The following is a 6,905-nucleotide window of genomic DNA, read 5'->3' on the forward strand; positions in this document are numbered from 1 at the left end:
CAGTTCTGGAAAATTTTCACGGGGTAACGATTGCCAGAACTTGATCATGTCAGATGCACTTGGGACTGAAGAAAGCTCATCAAATTTAATTGTGACGCCATGCTTCAAGTAAAAACTACAGCCTTCCTGAAAGTAGGAGAAAAACGCATTCTGTCTTATGAGCATTACGCAATAAAGCTGTTTTTAACAACGAAGAGAAAAAGGTACGATTAAGAAGTAAAGTTAGGCGTAATATTGTGACAACAGGCCTTTAGTATCAATATCTACTCTACCCTCGATTCTAATCGGCCTTTGCTAATCAGCTGTTTGGCCTAGCGTCGCGTGACTTTACTCCAGGCTTCTTCGAGATTAGAACTTGCGTCACAGCAAGCGATTTTACGCTTCGCTTTTGTTGACAACGGTCATTTGAGGTTTGGATGAAAAAGGTGGTATTTAGGGGTCATTTTCAGCATGTTGTGGGTTGATTTATAATAATTTTTTTAGGCTTGGGCAATTCAACTGGTTGTTCAATAGTTATTGGGAAGTCTGGGCAATGGAAAATCCATGTTTCAAGCTGATAAATGACGATTTTCTATTTTTCCAGAAGTTCTGAACTTTTTACTTCAGTAGGGAAAAAATAGTAAACTTTACTAATTTTTGCTAAAAGTCTAGATTCTAGAATGAATGTCATAAAGTCCGTCCAAAAGCTAACGTCGATAATCGCCTGTTGTTTCTAATTCCAACAAGCCGTAAGTGAGCGACGTGGAGTAAGGAGAATAGATTTTAGGTACAACCAAAAGTCACCATGTAAATCGCAAAAAAACGGCTTGGCGTGGAGAAGCCAAGTGCAATTAACAATTTTGGCATGAAAAAGGTTGAAGATGCAATGCGCCACCTCTAATCATGCAATGCGCCACGTTTGGCGCATGCGCCATAGGTTGGCCACCCCTGGTCTAGTGCGACAAACAGCATGTTCTATGAAATGCAATAAAAAAATAAAATAAAATAAAATAAAATAAAAAATAAAAAGACAAACAGCATGTTCCACCTTTTTTTTGTTGTTCTGCTATTTTCTTACGCCGCCTAGACATGTGATTCCTAATAACGAATGAAAAAGCGCCTTCATTTTGCGGTCTTCTCCACCTTCTTTGTTTCTTTATTATAATCACACTTTTTTCTTGCCACGTCAAAATTTGTCTGCGCTCAGGCGGTTTTTTCAAATTTGACGTCGTCAGGTGAGCACTGATTTTATGTTTGTGAATTTTTAGGTTTAAAGGTTTATGTGCGTACTTGTGTGGGTAATTTTTTCATGATCCAACGCTTGTATCTTCAGCCATTTTTCATAGCTATACTAATGCAGTTAAACTAAGTTATGGGGTACAATTATTGATTCAAATGTCTACAAAGTGGAATTGAGATTACAAGATCTGAAATTGATGAGATAATCTAAATCGGCAATAAGTATTAGAGATAATTTAATTCTTTCAGTTAGTTAGCCCATAGCGTAATACAAAATGATTCCTAGTGTGTAATTATTGAATCAAAGACGACGGCGTAAACAAATGGAGGCGATCGAGAACAATGAAATGTTCGAGTTAGAACAAGTAAGAAACCCAAAACCGTACTCAAATTTACGCTTTGGATATATTCCATATACGGTATACGAATTGCCCTATTCCTGCTTTTAGCTTGTGTTAGCTCTTATTCAACCTATATAGGGCCATGTTACCTATTTCAGATGGTGTTTATGCAAACTGACTGAACGTAAACAAGCTGCGAATGTTGACATCGGAAACTGCTGCTTGAGCGGAACAAAAACTACGGTTAAACAAATATTTATTAAATTGTAGATTACAGTTAGGCCATAATATAGCACTAGATTGAATTGAGAGTATAATTGTGTTGAATCAAAGACCCCTGGGAAGATATGCCTGTGCAATGATGTTTGGACCATTTCATAAATACGATCTACATCATTGATGAATTAAAAACTCAACAGAGATGCGGTTGTGTTGGGATGTTCCGGATATAGTACAGGTGATATTATTTGCCTCAATTTTTTTTTCAAATTATTTCAACGGTCACTTCTTTTGTTGTTTATATCCAAACCTTTTTTTTTCATGTCAAGAATTTACGTGAGGCCTAAGTAGCGTTCACTTTTTCCATATCTTTCACAGTTATTATACTAATGCAGTTAAACCTAGGTTTGAGCTATATTTTTGATTCTGTAACGTAGAATGTTGTGTTGCTGCTATGAATGGTCTTCTATCTGCGTACTTATCCGATAGTCCCGTCGACTACCTACTACTTATTATATATTAGACTTCTAGAATCTGGACTCCGATATAAAGCACTATATTAATCAGGTGGTATACGTGTTCTATTGAGAATCCTTGAATGGGATAGTTGCGGGTTGCCTCCTATATTTCCTACCTTCTCCCCCTTTTTTCGCTTTTCTGTCTGTGCTATTTTGGGTTATTTAATAGCTTTTGGAACTTTTCCGTTTTGTGGATAAATTCTCTATCTTTATTTAGTACTTTTTCAGAAAGGAGTTTTTTTTTACCCAATCAGAAACAAGTTCGTTTCGTTTTTGATAGGAGCGATTTTGGTTGGGCAATACTAATATTATGTCCGGTTTATAGCAACGGCGCAGTAATTAAGGTCAAATATATTGTAACTATATATATAGCAAAATAGATTGAAATAGCATAGATTTCATGGGAATTACGATGATCTCATTGTTTTAAGAACATGAGATCATTGTTTTATGCAGGTGGAAAAATACCTGTGTTCCTTTAAAGTCCGCATCAAAAATTAAGTCTGCATATTCGATAATTTTTGCAAAGTAGCAATTGAAAATTTGTTACAATTCAATTGTCTACCAAGTGGGACTGTCGAGGTGGAATGAAAACGAAAGACACGTGGACTAATAGCTAAAGATAAACTAAATAATAATACAGTTAGGCCATAACATGATCGTTGCCGAATTCCTGACTCGAAGACTCACGGAAATTTAGTTGAAGAGATGCGATCAAGGATTAATAGGATGATTGTTAATTTATTTACATTTATAAGTGCACAACCGCATGGCAATATAGTATACAATCTTGGTCAAACCAAGTGTTAGGATTCCGTCAGTGTCATTGTATTGTCTTCTTAGATTACCTTTAACATGAATCTGATTACATATAGGTTTTATACTACTGGGCTCTTGCGCTGAGAAACCTATATATATTTGTTGTAAGTGCATTCAGATTTACATTTTGAATAGTCTTCCAATTATTCGTCCTTTCGGCTGTTTGACAAATTCATTTATTCTAACGGCAATTAATAAATGATTTGGCTTCATTTACAGCTTTCTCGTTTCTTTGCAGGCGATTTATATGTTTTTACAGTTATATGTTTATTAATGCAGTTAGCCTAAAATTATTGATCTGGGTGGAATTGTATCACAAATTCTGAAATTGTTGGCATCGGGATCTGTTGGAGGAAATGCGGTTGAATGAACATTTATCCAGTTAAGTATGAAGTATTAGATTGATATTGATGATTGGGAATCTGCGGTCCGGGTTAAAGTCGTTTCATTTATTGTAACTTTCGTATTTTGTGAAGCCAATACCCTAGTAAGATTTCCGTCTACCATTGCGAATTGCGAGTGTTTTTGTTGAGGAAGGCAATAAGTAAGATAAAAATCTGTCCTACGCAATAAGTAATTCACCCTTTGTAAGGATTGCCCTTCGAATTTTCTTTTGCACGTTCAGACAAAAGTAGATAAGAGACAATCTTCGGCATAGCTGGACATGGCAGCTACAAGTGCGTTTTTATCAACACAGTCATTAAATATAACCCATGTGACGACTGATAGCGACGGGGTAATTACTTGGTATTAGTTTCAATATTATTAGACACGAACTGAACATATCGTTATGCTATTATGTTGTTGTTTTTTTGTTCATGTTCATTTCCTTGTTAGTATCTTTTTTTTTTTAAATTTCAGAAATTTGAAATCGGTGATTGAATTTCTTCAAACGCAAAAGGAAACGTTTTCATTTGAAAAGCAAGAGGAGTGACTTTGCGATACGTCTCAAATATAAGAAAGTATGTAAGTTATTATTATTTTTTTCAATTTGAATCATGGTTTATTTTTATTAAAAACAAACTTCAAAATTCATTTTTTTTAATAATACTTAACGGGCTTAATCAGAATCCGATGTTTGTGTTACCGAAATCGTGGTGTGCAATTAGTTCTTAATGTATTTAATGGAAGCTGAAAACTGTTTATGAAATTTATGTAGTATTTCCGCTGCGTCTGAGACAAAAACAAGCAAGCATTAAACAATTTAATTAAAAAATATTGTAATTACCTTCAAAAATTTTCAACGTACAGTGTTTTCTGCAGTGGTTTTATTTTGCTTCGGAAATTGTCAATCGGTGCTTAAAAGTATCCAATGTGAGTGAAAAACATGTGGAGCATAGTACGGCTTTCCGGCGTGTCTCAAGCATAAGCAAGGTATGTTAACTTTTTATCATAGTCTCTTTTAAATTTATTTCCCTTTAACGTTCCGAAACGAGGAGAATTGTGCTCAGTATTTGCTGAAATACAACTACTAATATTCTGTATTTCTTCAATAATAATATTACCATAATAGATAATATTAACACTTAAAATGTACAAAAGTGTGAGTGCGCATGATCCATCAATTCAAAAAATAATAAAAAGTTCCAAAATAGGCGAAGTGGAGTTTTAACGATAAAGGTTGGAACACTGCTCAAAAATTACTCTTACTCTTTGCAAGTGGCCGTGTTTCATAATTCACACTGAAATTAAATTGCTATCATTTATTCCAAGCCGAAACATTCTATCTGTACCGGCATAGGCATCTATGTGTTAAGTGAAATAAAAATAAATGCAAAATAGCAATGGCGGAGGTCATTTCGCTTTTGCTGAAATCATAAAGGCGTTTTTAATTGGGCTGGAATATTTCGGATTCGATAGTTTCTTAACTTGTATTCTATCATGCAGGTTATGTCCTTGTTACGAGGATAAACGAATAAGGTGAAAGCGAATCTCACGAATCGAAAGTTTGTTGAAGTAAGTGTAGATATATATATTTGTCTTTATATATTTATCACAGAGGGAGAGGAAATCCGTAAGACGGCTTGATTACGTGGACATCACGGCTTCTCGTCCGGTGATCAGTCTATATCGCCTATCGGGATTAGTTAGCTAGTTATTATTAGTCTTGGATGCATGAACTCAATGACGGAAGTATGACAGAACAGTTGTACGTAAATCACCTCCAGGAGTCCAAAAGGGCAACCAGGAGTCCAACAATCCTCTTCAACATAATTTATCCTCACATGATTCAAACCCATACCAGAGTATTTAAAGATTCCCATGACTTAGCAAGTTCTTAGTCAAATGCGTTCTTCATTTTGAGTTTAACGTTTGTGAGTCTCTGAAAAAATTCGGTTAGTGGTTGAAGTCACTAAAAAGCTGAACACTAAAAGGAAGAAGTGGATGAAATTTCCTCCGACGAATAATGAGGTGGTTGAAGTCACTAAAAAGATGAGCACTAAAAGGAAGAAGTGGATGAAATTTCTTCCGACGAATAATGAGGTGGTTGAAGTCACTAAAAAGATGAACACTAAAAGGGAGAAGTGGATGAAATTTCTTCCGACGAATAATGAGGTGGTTGAAATCACTAAAATGCTGAACACTAAAAGGAAGAAGTGGATGAAGTTTCTTCCGACGAATAATGAGGTGGTTGAAGTCACTAAAAATCGGAACACTAAAAGGAAGAAGTGGATGAAATTTCTTCCGACGAATAATGAGGTGGTTGAAGTCACTAAAAAGATGAACACTAAAAGGAAGAAGTGGATGAAATTTCTTCCGACGAATAATGAGGTGGTCGAAGTCACTAAAAAGATGAACACTAAAAGGAAGAAGTGGATGAAATTTCTTCCGACGAATAATGAGGTGGTTGAAGTCACTAAAAAGATGAACACTAAAAGGAAGAAGTGGATGAAATTTCTTCCGACGAATAATGAGGTGGTTGAAATCACTAAAAAGCTGAACACTAAAAGGAGGAAGTGGATGAAATTTCTTCCGCAGGGTGTTGAGGTGGTTGAGGTCACTAAAAAGCTGAACACTAAAAGGGAGTGGTGGATGAAATTTCTTCCGACGGATAGTGAGGAATACTTGAAAATTTAATATATTAGTTATTGGTTAATTCAATGTTTGTTCTGTTCGTATTCATGAGACAATGTCCTCGTGGATTCATTTTTTGTTAATTTTTCATATGTTATGCTCAGTTCGAGCCTGGTGAATATTGAATGCCATGACATTCTCGTTATATTCTTTTTAATTTTGATGTAATGTGCAAGCAAATTGCTATATATTTATATTCATCTCTAGCTGTTCCTGTCGTATAATGGGTTTGTTGCGCCACAATAGGTGGGTTACGGCGAGGCATGTTTCAAGACGCGTGAAGCTGATTTTGTTATCAAATCAATTTTTCCAATCAACAAACCTTGTAATTTATAATATGTTTGTGGCCCACCTCAAAATGGCTGTGAGGCTTACCAGTGGGCCATGGCCCATTGGTTGAGAATCAGTGGTCTGACAGGACTACAATTTGACTAATACATTATTCAAAGTCTTCGTGCGTGAACTGCTTGCAAAATTTATAAAAACAGATATTAAGTTTAAGGAATGAAATACGGAATCAATAAAAGTCCATACTTTCAAACCAACCATTATCCAAATTATAAAGTATAAATTATATTTCTGACTTGCGACAATTTTTTCGTCAGTACGTAAATACTAATAAAAAATAATTATATTCGGGCACTTCAATGTCCGCATATCTTCTATTATTTTATAAATACGAAAATATGAATCAAGAATTAATTTTATTCGGGCA

At 35.2% G+C, this 6,905-nt stretch overlaps 1 long non-coding RNA gene across 2 annotated transcripts; it reads left to right on the top strand.

The window, feature by feature from the left end:
- Positions 1 to 1,175: 1,175 nt before the first annotated feature.
- LOC120335947 (uncharacterized) lies at positions 1,176 to 5,416 on the top strand. Of its 2 annotated transcripts, none has more exons than XR_013479020.1 (5): positions 1,176 to 2,016; positions 3,354 to 3,496; positions 3,977 to 4,081; positions 4,379 to 4,489; positions 5,003 to 5,416. It is a non-coding gene; the product is annotated as an uncharacterized LOC120335947 (long non-coding RNA). The 2 variants fall into 2 exon arrangements; XR_013479019.1 differs by having other exon boundaries at positions 1,195 to 2,016; positions 3,977 to 4,077; positions 5,003 to 5,413.
- Positions 5,417 to 6,905: the final 1,489 nt, after the last annotated feature.

This window comes from Styela clava, chromosome 11, assembly GCF_964204865.1.
Source record: "Styela clava chromosome 11, kaStyClav1.hap1.2, whole genome shotgun sequence".
Taxonomy (NCBI): domain Eukaryota; kingdom Metazoa; phylum Chordata; class Ascidiacea; order Stolidobranchia; family Styelidae; genus Styela; species Styela clava.